Here is a 12544-nt window from a genome sequence, read left to right on the forward strand (position 1 = left end):
TAATTTGTACGGAGGAAGGGAAAAGCATGCTTCCTTTCATGTAAGTGTTAGTGATGACGCTTACTGGAGTTAATTTTCTTTGGGTAGTGCAGGTGTTTTTGGCAATAGCAAAGGGAATAGATGCAAACATGGGGCAAAATAATATATTTTAGGAAAGCAGCTGATTGTTTGGAATCGAGTACTAAAATGAGTCGTGAGTCATTGCCATTATACTTTGCTCAGTAAAACCTCTGGCTTCCCATCTATTCTGTGCTATCATTGAAATTTTGCTATAGTAATGTAGGAAATGGTGGTTGTTTGTGTATGGTGGGGGCAGTGCTGGGGAGGATGTAACATCCTTGACAGTAAACTGCCAGGGCTGTGGTGTGGTTGAAGAATTGGGAAATATCTTTCCACTGACTGCTTTTATAGGGATTTTAATTTTCTTTTCCTCAAACTTGGTGGTTTGGTTACTGATTTATGTTGTGTTATAGCAGTACCTGAGCACTTTATTATCTTTATTTGCTGCTATTCCCATTTCAGAAATGGGAAAATGGAACAAAGTTTAGGAGCAGAATGCACAAAAGAGTTTAGACCTTGCTTAGTTCTCATGCAACATGTTTGTAGTGCGTTTCAGACATCTGAATTAAATATGGAAGCATACATACAAGGTAGCAGTACATGGGATGGGGAGCTGTGTGAGCTGAGGAGCAGGGTGGGACGTGTGGTCTGACAGCTCGGCGCTTACCCCTGTGCCTAGAGAGAGATGTCTGTCTTCCTTCTATGGTTCGTATCTATGGATGTCTTCCTGCTGAGGTCTGCTTTCCCTCGTTATGAATACAGGACTCAAAACTCCGCTGTAAACACTGGGTGGCTAAGTCTTTCTAGGTCACTTCTGTTGAAAATCTTCTATATTTTTAATGAATGATCAAATATTCCGTAGATGAAAGCAGTGGACTTGTGTTGTAGGTCAAAGCCTATAGAAGTTACTGGGCTGAGGGGAAGGCAAACTCGGAGGAAGCTTGGCATAGCTAGGTACTCACATGCTATGCAGCAGTTGATGGACTCTGATCATTTTGCTTTCCTCTGTGTGATGAGCAAGGAGAGTCTTGGGAATTGTGGCCTGTCCATTTCTGCCTGTCTCGTTGAACACCAACTAGCATACACGTGGAGTTGGGCCTGACATGCTCTATTGTTATGCCGTTAGTGGATTTGATGCTAACTGGTTCTTTGGCTTGGGTTTTCTTCTGCTCTGGCTTTTCTTGTTCTAGTTCAGGAATGCAGCACTTGCCAGGCCTTACCTTGGGTGGGATCTGTATGGTCTCTACTTGTTATGGCTTTATTTATTGATTTGTTTCTAGCTCTCTGTTGCTGGTTGTTCCTATAATTAGCAGTTCTTTAGTTGCTGGGTTGCAGGTTTCTGACAGAGACATGTTCAACATTACTGGATCTGCATTCGAGCCTACTCTTTTCCCTTCAGCTCTGACTTGCCTCTTGGTAGTACTGTTGTTCTCTCCTTGTGTTCTCTTACCCTTTCTTTATTAATATTGCTTCTTTTACCCTCAGCACTACTTTGCTTTTGCTAATATAGAGTTTTGCTGACGAATCTCACAGTAGTATGTGTTTGAAGAGGGCTGGTTTTCTGCCACTCTGCTAATATTTGCTTAGCAGCTGGAGGATGGCTGGGCTCCCTGCGAGTGAAGGGCCCTCCTGCCTGCTTTAGTCTCACATGGAAGCTCTCAACCTGATCTAAGGGCTCTCCAACAAGGAGCCACCAACGTGCCCCACAGAGGAAGTCAGGGGAACATCTGCTGAGGGGTTTGTTCCAATCAGGTCAGAGATTTGCTCACATACTGGCGAAGAAGGAGGGGGGAGCAAGCAGTGAACAGGTTCAGATATAGGATAAGCTCTGCATCTTGTCCTGCATCATGGGTTGCGTTTCCTCTGTACATGAGCCAAGAGGGACCACTTGCTTTACCAGCCTCTCATGTGGGCACTCAACCGACACAAGAGGCTCTGCTCTTTTCCCCTTGTGGGATGCTGGAGGCAAGAGCTCTCAAGGGCTAAAGAAAACAAAACAATGTTTGCTTAGCTGTAGAGCAGAGCGTGCCTTGCGTAAATTGTGCTGGGGCCTAAAAGTGCTTCAGAAGTGAAGTGCCTCTGAAATCAGCTCCATGGGATAAATGTAAAGCAGGGCGATGGCATTTTTATAGATGGTGGGGTGTCCTACTGACTTGCTTCATGGGGAGATTTTGGGCGCTTTGGGTTTTGGCTCCAAAAAAAAAAAATGACAAGAAGTGCAAAGTTTTGCTAGTGAAGAAGTGTTTCTGCTGGTTCTGCTCCTTGCAGAGAGCTAACAGAAAGTTACTCTTTGGGTGCTGCTCAGAGGACAATGGCTTTATGTGTGGGAAGGAGAAAAAGGAAAAGGGTGCTCTGGGAACTTTGGCATGGTACAGCAACCCATGGATGGAGCAGAGCAATCAGGGGGGGAATGAGAAACGTTCTTTACTCCCTGGGGCCAGATTCAAATGTAAAAGACACTTGCCAAATCCTAGGATGTTTTTTAGGTGGGACAGAGAATAGTCCATGTTTCTGTGGCCCCTGGGTGTGTTGCAGACTTTTTTCTCCTCTGGACTTGACCCATGAAAAATACAGGTCCTATTTCTAATTCCAGTTTCTAGATATCCTTTGTTCAGTCACAGGTGTGCAGGCCACGCTGGCATATGTCCAGTGTAGTTAGTGAAGATGTAGTACCTGGCCTTGCATGCATTTGGTACTCTGCAGAAACCAAATTGATTGAGAATACAATGTTCCTAGTGCAGTAGGATCAAAAGACTGCTTGCATGTACAGACCTCCTGCAGCTTTTGTTTCTGTGGCTGGGTGGTTGACTGCAGTTTATCATCTGTATACCGAGAAGTCTCTTGATACACAAATGGAATTCACTTCCAGCACGTGGCTCACTGCAAAGCTTGCTTTCTCCTGACTCTTTTTACAAATATAGCATCTTACAGATGCTTTCAGTTTCCAAGTACCTTATTTCTCATCGTCAGGGCTGTTTTGATGAATTTGAAATGTAGCAATGCTGGCTACATTATGGACATCTGACATCTAGAGTTCTTTACTGGGAGGAGGTTATTAGGCTCAGAGATTCTCTGTCTGTGGTGTTCTTCATTCATGACAGTAGGCCTGATACTACAGTAGAAGCTCAGTCCTTCTGCACAGGAAGGTGTGTTACTGCACCATAGTGTTAAATCAGTTGCCTGATGTTTCCCACAATTTAATTTACCAGGTGAGAAATGTCATAAAAACAATTAGGATCCCAAACCAGCCTCCTTTTAATCCAAACCTCTTTTTTTTTTTTCATGTGTGTTCTTGAAGCCCAGCGTGGATTTTCTGAACTGAGGAAGGGAGTGCTTGTAATATGGTGCACTGGAACCCTTGTGAAAAATAAAAGGTGATGTGGTAAGGGGTGGTTCAAGAATAGGAAAAAGTCCTTTGGTCTAACAAAAGAACAGTCTGTGTGATGGTAGCTCGGTACTTAGAGATTGCAGTCAGTCTGCAGATGAACAGCCTTGCTGGCATCTGCAGGTGGGTGTTCTGCTTATGCTTTACTTCTGCTTGTGTTTGTGAATGCGTTCTGCTTGTCACCTCAGAGATGCCAAGGTAGCTGCCCTTTGCAGCTTTTCGTATGCCAGAAATATCAGCAGATCCCAATATTACATAAGTACTGTAAATGTGTTTTGGTAAAAAAAAAAAAACCAAAAACAAACCAAAACAGACCCTACAAGAATAATTCACAAGCCACATGGTTGTGATAGCCCTTGTTTTAGAGAGTGAATCTTCAGAGGTCGTTAGAGATTAAGTGATGTGACCAAGATCTTTCAGGACCTTCTGCATTCTGAATTACATCTGGAACTCACACCTCACAGATTCAGAGCACTTGAGGGTCTTTTAATAGTTAGATAACTTTTTGGAGACTCACTGACACACATTCATCCAGGGTAAACGTGATCTGCCATCTTGGGCCCAACCCCAGATTTGCTTTCATCAAGTCTAATTATGATAATGGTTCATTTAACCTCTCTGCCTCCCCCTAACTTCTGCTTTAAAGCAAAGGCACTGGCTGAGAAACCTTGGACTGCATAGTTCCAATTTTAGCTCTGTCTGACTCATTTAATAATTTAGTCAGGTTAGTTTGTCCTTGACTCAGTTTCCCCACTGTCAAAATGGGACTAATAACATCGTCCTGCGTTTTGAGGAAGGATTATGAAGATAAATTAGTTTTGGCTGGAGAAGAGTCCTGCAGGGCTAGCAGAATTAGAAGGAGACAAGCACACTCTCTGTTGCAAGTATTATCTATCACTTGTGCTTCTCACAGCCGTCTTTGACTTTTACTGACTGTATTCTTTCTCCCCTTGCAAATTACCAGCATGTATATTGATCAGCACCATCCCTCACGCAGCCTACAGGGCCATCTCCCCATCGACTTCTTTGCCCTCTGAGGCTGATAGTTTCACAGTTGGGAGGAAAATCCTGTCTCCACTGGTCTCAACAAAGTCAGGACCTTCTCCCTGGTTTTCCACCTTGAGTGCTTCCTCTTCTGTATAAAGGCTGGCTCCAGGGTTGCTCCTGCTGCCTTTTCTTAGGGCTGCTCTAAGAAAGAACAGTCCCTTCCAGAAAATGCTGAGGTGGCTTTAGAGAAGGGCAAACTGATGGGGAGAGAAGGGATGGTTAGAGAGGAAATCCAGCCACACAACAATCTGACTTCTTCTAGAGAGGGTTAAGTACTCAGTGCCTCTTACTGGGTCACTTAATGATGGATGGTAGTTAGTGGGGGTGGGGGAAAGCTGACTTCCAGCCCTGCATCACTAAACCGTTCATTAGGAAAAACACACACAATGGAAAATGGCAGAGGGGCTCAAGTGTCCAATTTCTCTCTTGAACTCTCTGAACAGGAGGCTCCAGTCAGGGGAATCCCTGCCACCCTTTCTCCCCCTCCTTCCCTGGCAGTTTCTTTATTAATTAACGGAGTTGGCTGGGGACGGAAACAGAGGACAATAATCAACATAGATGGGTCTGCAGACCTATTTTTAATAATGTGCTTTGCATCTGTCCTAATTGGTATGGAAACAGTGACCTGATTGGAACAACCGGGAGCCTCTCGGGGCCTTTCTTTCTTTCTTTCTTTCTTTCTTTCTCCCTCTGTTTTCTTTTTTGTTTGGTTGAAGTTTGACTTGGTGGGAGTGGAGGGGCCAATGGATAAGAAATATAAAACCTAACCTTAGGGGCTGTTCACAGGCTGGGGAGAGAGGGTTGGTTACTGGGGATATGGGGGAAGGGAGTCTGGGCAGCCTCGATTAGGAAGTCGGGTGTAAATGCCTCCAGGGCACACAGTCTGGCTGCCCAGAGACTCTGGGGCTGAGTGTGGGAAGGAAGGGGTACCAGCTCTGCTTGGGCAGTTCCGTGATGGGAAATACGATGGCTTTGCTGGGTGTGCCAAAAGGCAGCGTTGCTTCAGGGAAAAGAGGAGCACCCCAGGAGCCAGCTGATGTCAGGTCCCCACCCTGCCACATAGCAAATGGGCAGCCCATCTGCAAGAGGTTTTTAACTTGAAATAGATGGGAAGATGGCCAGAGGAAGGTCAGAAGGTGGCTCTGTAATGATGATGGCTTGGAACCATGGCTTCCCAAGTGCTGCTAGCTTCTCATAGGACTGCAATATCCTGATGGCACATAGTGAATGCTTCATACTTACGTGTACACAGGGACCGTGCTTTTGTGGGATGAGAGAAAAGAGCTTTGAATTCAATTGCAGTATGTTCTGTGCATTATTCTATCTGCATGTTTTAGATCAGTAGTGTCATGCTCACACTGGTGCCTTCTGGGTGGGATCACAGAGGCATGGTACTGCTGAGCATAGGTGGCAGTGTGTCCACACACGTCTCTGTGGCTGTGCTGTTCTGTGGCTGCCCAGGGCAGGAGATGGGCACTTCTCTTTCTCCTTGTTTGAGCTCCTGCAGGCTGTACTGCTGTGTTTGCCCAAGTTGCAGTATCGGCATGGTTTTGTAGAGTCTCATGAGATCTGGGCATTTGGAAGTACGCCTTTCTCCATGCAGCCATGGAATGGCTCAAATGGCTCTATTTGTATCTAGCCCAGAAATGGCTCAATGTCCTCAACTCTGGTCACAGTGGTTTTTTTTGTTTTTTTTTTCCCCTATAATGTAGAAAGAATTGTTGTACAAGAATCTTCATTTTATTTCAAGGAAGTTTGGGGTTCTTGTATGTGCTGTGTGTAAGACTTCAAGAAATCATTCCATTGCCTTCAAAAGGATCAGAAGGAAAATGAAAATACCATGTCCCAAACATTTACTGCTATTATTAAACATAATGTATTTGGAGATTTGCTCTAGACTGTTCTGGGGCTACCACAGAAGTCAGAAGGACTGTGACGCTGCTGAATTCAGGGTCTGCTTACGGCTTGTAAGGCTGGGCATCTGCTGTGTGTGCAACTGCCTGGAGATAGGAAGGAAACGGAATAGAAATGCAGAGGGAGCAGGCTGTGGGCTCCTGCCTCTGTGCTGCAGGAGGAGCTGGCCAGGCCCCATGTAAATCAAGGACAAAGTTGACTAATTTCCTGGGTCGGTCATGGTGAAAATATCACATTTCATGGTTTGTTGCAGATTCATAGAAAAATCCTATTAAAACCGGGCAGATTACTTATACAATTTAAACAAATGATGATCAAAGATTATAACATGTTCTGTGAAGAATGAAAAGGAATAGAAATGAATGTGCATCTGGTGAAATGGGGCCGGGTGGGTTTTTGCATGCAAACCTACTCTTTTAGCACCCCGAGAATAAGGGGGGGGTGGGGGCGAGGAGGGGAGGGGGCGTGAGCAGCGCGGGGCTCCGCATCCCCTTCGGCCGGAGGTTTCCGCCGGGGCCGGGGGCGGCAGGGGGCGCCGCAGGCTGCCTTTTGGTGGAGCACAGGGCCGGGGCCGCCGCTCTGCCGCCGGTCCGAGGGTGCGTCCCCCGGGGAAGGGTGCGCTGGGCTCCGTGCCCGCACGGGTACCGCCTGCTCGGGTGTCGCAGCCGGAGGGATGAGCGCTCTCTGCATAGACCCTCACTCTATGCTAACTCGTAAGCCTGTTACGCGCTACGTCTAGGAAGAAACACCTCTTTTCAAACCTAACAAAGCTTAGGATGAAAGGTAAAAATGAGATATATCTCAACAGGGAAACAAGGTGTAAACTAGCAGTAAGGCAGACTGCTATTGATCCCTGCATAGATCTGTCTTCTAACGTCTCATCACAGTGAGATGTGCGAAACCTTCGCTGTGAAAGGCAACGACTGAACATTGTTGGAGAGAGTGCTTAGAAGAGTGCTTTTGTGAGTCCTAGGGCGGAGATGAAATGAGTATTCGCAAATGCATCTCCAAAGAAAATGGTAGAAATTCTGGGAAATAGAGAATGATTGGCAAGAGCCCCGTATTTACACAAGGGACAGGAAAAGGCAGTTGTTGTTTTAATTCTTTTTCTTTGAAGGCAGATTTCCACATTTGACTGTGAAATTACCTCTGCAGATGAGGCAAAATTTAGCAATTCCCCGTGCACCGCTGAGCATCCTATCCCAAGCACTAATCCTCATGAACACTATCGTAGTGCTGTTCATGGCATGCTTGGCTTGAGAGTTAAGCACACTCATTTTTGCTTTTTCAGTCTGAGCATACTGACATAGAATGTAACTGTGGTTCCTATCACAAGGCTTGTTTTGTGCTCTTCGTGTCTGAAGCCCTGTACTGAAGCCTTCCCCGATGACAGGGACTTGATGGTGGATCTAGATGATCTTAATGATCCTTTCCAACCTAAGCCATTCTGTGACTCTATGAACAGTGCCTGAGAGAGAGGCAGCAATAGCTGCCTGACCTTTCAGTAGAGCACACTTGGGTCTGCTGTTGACAGTTCTCACTTAATCTTTATGGAGTTGGCAGAATTCTCTGCTAAGCCTCTTTCTCCTAACTCATCCCTAACATCAACCTAAGCTTAGCTTCAGTTTCAGTGTGAGAATCTAGTTGTGTCTGAAATTTAAGGCTAAGGTGTGTGAATTTACTGATCTCAGCTCTTTGCCTATCCACAGATCTAGGAGAACGTAGCAATAAGCCTGCATTTGCATGGCATTCAACCCACGATTCAAAACCTTGTGCCATTTTTAACCCCAGAATTGTTCAAAGCCCATGTAGCCATAGCTTTGCTATAACTGAGTGCTACAGCCTTATGCTATAGCTTTTTTTCTTTAAGGACCAGGCAAAACTAAGCAAAAGCCCTTCCATCATGATGCCAAGCCATAAGCAGCCTTACCGATCATTATAACACGGGGCATAGTGCAGCCCAGAAATGAAACACAAAACATTTGACTCTGTCAATCTGTTGTCTTATTGCTGAGGGCCTGTGAGAATTCTGCAGTGGCGATAAGACATGGTTACCCTAGGTGTGAGCTATTCACAGTATCATTTATGGCTGAAGGAACTGTTATCTCTGAACGTTAGGTAGGAAAAGCTTGAGTCCCCCAGGCAGGCTGCAACCTGGACACAACTCACCAGTAAACTTGACTGCACAGAACTGTCTGCTGAATCTTAGTTCTAGTCCTAACTTTATTCCTGGCACGGATGATGGCCTAGGAATTCAGTTATGTCCAGAAGTTAATCAGAAGGTGTTTAAATATGCTGATACTGATTTTACCACTTATCTTACCTCAAGTAATGATGCCATTCCAGCTCCAGCGTTGATCATGGCTCAGTAACCCCATTCTGTCTGACAATTAAAAATTGTACGTTTTAATCTACTTATCCCTGGGCAGGTTGCAGAACTGAGCAACAAAAATTGTTTAGCAGAACCTCATTTCTGGAATGCTAAGCTGGAGCCTAATTGTCATTACTAGCCCTGCCTCGACCTCTGCCCAGACACCAGTGGAAAGTTAGGAATAAATGTTTGACTGTAGGGACACCAACTTTCATCCAGTTTTGTGAGTCTTCATTTACCCAGCTAGGAGGGCTGCTCTGAATGTAGTGCATCCTGTTTATTTCCATGGAAACTACAACAGACACAAAGGGCACAATAACACTATTTGATAGAGCAAATTCTCAGCTCACAAGTACTGTTTTTCAGTGTGGTCATCACCATTAGCAATGCATTTTCACCAGTGGTGAACAAGACCTGTATGCTGTACTTGTAAATATCTGCACCAGTGGGGGTGACCCACTGTTAGCACTGCTGAAACTCAGCATCTTCCATCTCACTGTGCTCACATCTACTGCTTGGTCTCTGAAGATGTTCAGCAGGTGTTGATGAATGTCAATGGGTGCCATTTTTTTTTCTGCACTGAGAAATTCAGTGATACGTCTTTGCTTCGTACTCACTTCTGCATCAGAAACCATTCTGTTAGACTGCCCCTCTGAAGTAAATGAAGTAGTTCTTTTGAATTCAAGGGGATCTATGCAGTTTTATACCAGCTGATGGAGTACTGTCTGGCTATACATACAGCTTTACAGTATAAAAGAGTCGAATACTTCCTTTCTGTGAGAGCTGAAGAATTCTTATGCTATTATATACTACAATGCATACAGAACCTTGCTGAGTAAATGCCCAAACCTTTGTATAAACAGCATGTGCTGTTACCTCTATCTGTGAGTGCTCTGTGGGCTGGAGAGTGTGAGTTAGCAAGTGGGAATAGCATCTCGGGAATGTGGTGGGAGGTGCTGGGGATGTGGAAGCAGCGATTGTGAGTCTTTTGATTATTTTTTTAATTTGACATCAAATATGCTGGCATTGGCTGATAGTGAACTGTTCCAGTGGTACTAATTACATCTGTGGCATGAACTGCTGCATCAAGGAACTTGAGGTATCAGAATTAAGGTAGAACAGTAGATGTACAGAGGATTCCTACTGTATGACTGAATGCTGTCTATCCTGATGGCACCTGATGTACATGGTATTTGGAACTGAAATGGTGAATGAGGAAACTGGGCTGGGTGGCAGTTTGCTTGCACACATCTGGGGAGTGCTTTATTTTCAAGTAAGCAAAGAGGCTTGAGTGGGAGAGGCTGCTGGTCACCTGCATGTTCAGTGCAGGGTTACTCCATGGTTACCCCATAGCTGATGTTACTGAAGGTGAAGTAAGGGGACGTGTGTGTTGAATTGGAGAGAAAGCAAAGGTTACAGGTAACTCTTTTCCAGACCGGTACTGTGAATAAGCATCTTCCATCAATTAAAACCAGCAATGCCTTCCTGTAACAAAGCAGTCATCAAAGAATTGTCCTTTTGCAGTGTGTGGTGAATGTGGTAAGGACCATTCTCTTGGTGCAGCCAACAACTATCATGGTTGTTTGTAGTCTTAGCATCGTGTTCATTTCACGTTAATGGTGGGTAAAGCTGATTAGCTGCTGTTTTAACTGCAGGTAACTTGTCGTTATTGGCAGGAAACATGTTTCATCTGCATAACAGTTTCATGGGAGCAGTGGGGAACATTTTCTATTAGCGTTTGTTGATGTGAAACATGTTTCTTGATGGAGTTATGTTTGGAACTGGAAGAGGATTTGATGTTTTTATTCTTTACTCCAACTAGAAAAACTAAATCATGGACAGCCCAATAATGCTGTTTTGAGTATTACTTCAAATGTATTCAAGATCAATGTCTGTCCTGGTATTTTCAATACACTTGTAACTACAGAAGCTAGAATCAACCTTCTTAATGCTGCCCAAAATATATATATGCTGAATGCATATGCAAGCTGGAAGAAGAGGAAGGTAAGGGCTAGCTCCAGGGAGCCTGGTGTTTGTCTCTGCTGCACTCTTGAGCTCTGCAGGGCCTCAGAAAGGGGCTTAGGCAGGTACATGTAAGCAGTGCATGTGGAACATTCCTCCTCTTCTCTTATATACTAAGTGGCTGTAGTCATATGTTTGTTTGCTTCTGATAAACTAGTTTAGCAACATGTGCCATAGCTCTATGCTGTCACAAACATGAGTTTTGAAAGTGACAGTATAGTAAAACCTGCTTTATCAAGAAAACTTTTTCTTCCTTTCTTTGCTTACTTATTTTCCTGTAAGCCCCAAGACCTGGTGTGTGTGGATCTGGAATGAGAAGGACCCACTTGCATGGAATTAGTTTGCTTTGAGATCAGTAGGACAAGCCATACTCTCCAAATACTGAAGCCTTATATAGGGCTGCATTGTTAATAAGAAGCCACATTTGGGCCAATGCCTTTTTAAAACATTATCTGTGTGATAACAATAATCAGTTGATGCCACCGTAGTACCTGTTGTGCTGCAGGATCTCAGAGCTTACATACAGTCATGCAGAGTTGTGAGGACAAATGCAGTTGTGTAACTGTGTCATCAGTAGATACTGATAAGCTGTAAGAAATAGAGCTTGTGCTGACCTACAGGGTGGAAGTTGCTTAAGAGTTTGCATCAGAAATACATGACAGTTTTAGTGAGCAAGCAGAGAACAACTCCATATTTGGTATAAATCAGAAAAAAGAATTTTAGGATGACTGTCTTCATGTTTGCACTGCAACTCAGTCATTCTAATGAAAAACACCTTTGCTTGCCCTAAGCTATAAAAAAAATTCCATAAGGACATTGCTTTACTACTTATTTGACAGAAGCAGAGCCCTGATTCTTAGCAACCCAGAAGCAGAATTGCTTTCCAGTATTCATCTATTCTTCCTAGTTCTTCCCATATGGTCTAGCGGTTAGGATTCCTGGTTTTCACCCAGGCGGCCCGGGTTCGACTCCCGGTATGGGAAGGGTCTCCCTTTTCAAGGGGGGAATGGTTTTAAACTAAAAGGGGGGAGATTTATGTTATTTGCTGGGGGGAAATTCTTTACTCACACGGAAGTGTGGGTACCGCATCCCTGGTGGTGTATAAGACCCTGATCTGGTAGGTGGCAGCCCTGCCAGAGGGTTTGGAACTTGGGGGGCGGGGGGGTTGTCTTTTAGGGGCCTTCCAGCCCATTCATTCTGTGATGCTAAGGTTTATCTGGGGGGAGGCCTTGTGCATAAAGACCTTGCAGGTACAGAACTCAGTCCCAGAGAGCCCTGCACTGAAGTGTGACTTCAGGATAAATAACCTATTTCTGACTTCACTAACATAATAAGGAAACACCTCCACCACATTCAGTGCTGTGAGCCTCACTTACCAGTATTTATTATTTGTATTGCCAGAATGCCAAGGCTGTGCATTACCTATGAAGGCATCAATGTGCTAGGCAACATATGAATGCAGAACAAACAAAAGATGATTTCTTGCTTCAAGGCTCTAGCAGTCTGAGGCAGAAGATTATGACCTGATCAGATGATTATAACTGACGCAGAGAAGCCAATGCATTTTCTTCTGATTGAGCTCAGTAAAAACAAAAAGCGCAGGCTGAAGCACTGTTCCATTTGACTTATTTGGAGAGAGGAAAGAGTTAAAGAACATAACCACACAGGAAAAAACCTGAACTCCTCTTCAAATAGTCCCAAGTGTTTGAAGGGGAAGGAGAAGGAGAAAAACAAAGCAAGGAGAA

The 12544-nt window shown here is 44.5% G+C and overlaps 1 non-coding gene across 1 annotated transcript; it reads left to right on the top strand.

Moving 5' to 3' along the window:
- The first annotated feature begins 11710 nt into the window (after positions 1-11710).
- On the top strand, positions 11711-11782 carry TRNAE-UUC. Its single transcript has one exon. It is a non-coding gene; the product is annotated as a tRNA-Glu (tRNA).
- Positions 11783-12544: the final 762 nt, after the last annotated feature.

The sequence above is a fragment of the Coturnix japonica genome, chromosome 6 (assembly GCF_001577835.2).
Source record: "Coturnix japonica isolate 7356 chromosome 6, Coturnix japonica 2.1, whole genome shotgun sequence".
Classification (NCBI taxonomy): domain Eukaryota; kingdom Metazoa; phylum Chordata; class Aves; order Galliformes; family Phasianidae; genus Coturnix; species Coturnix japonica.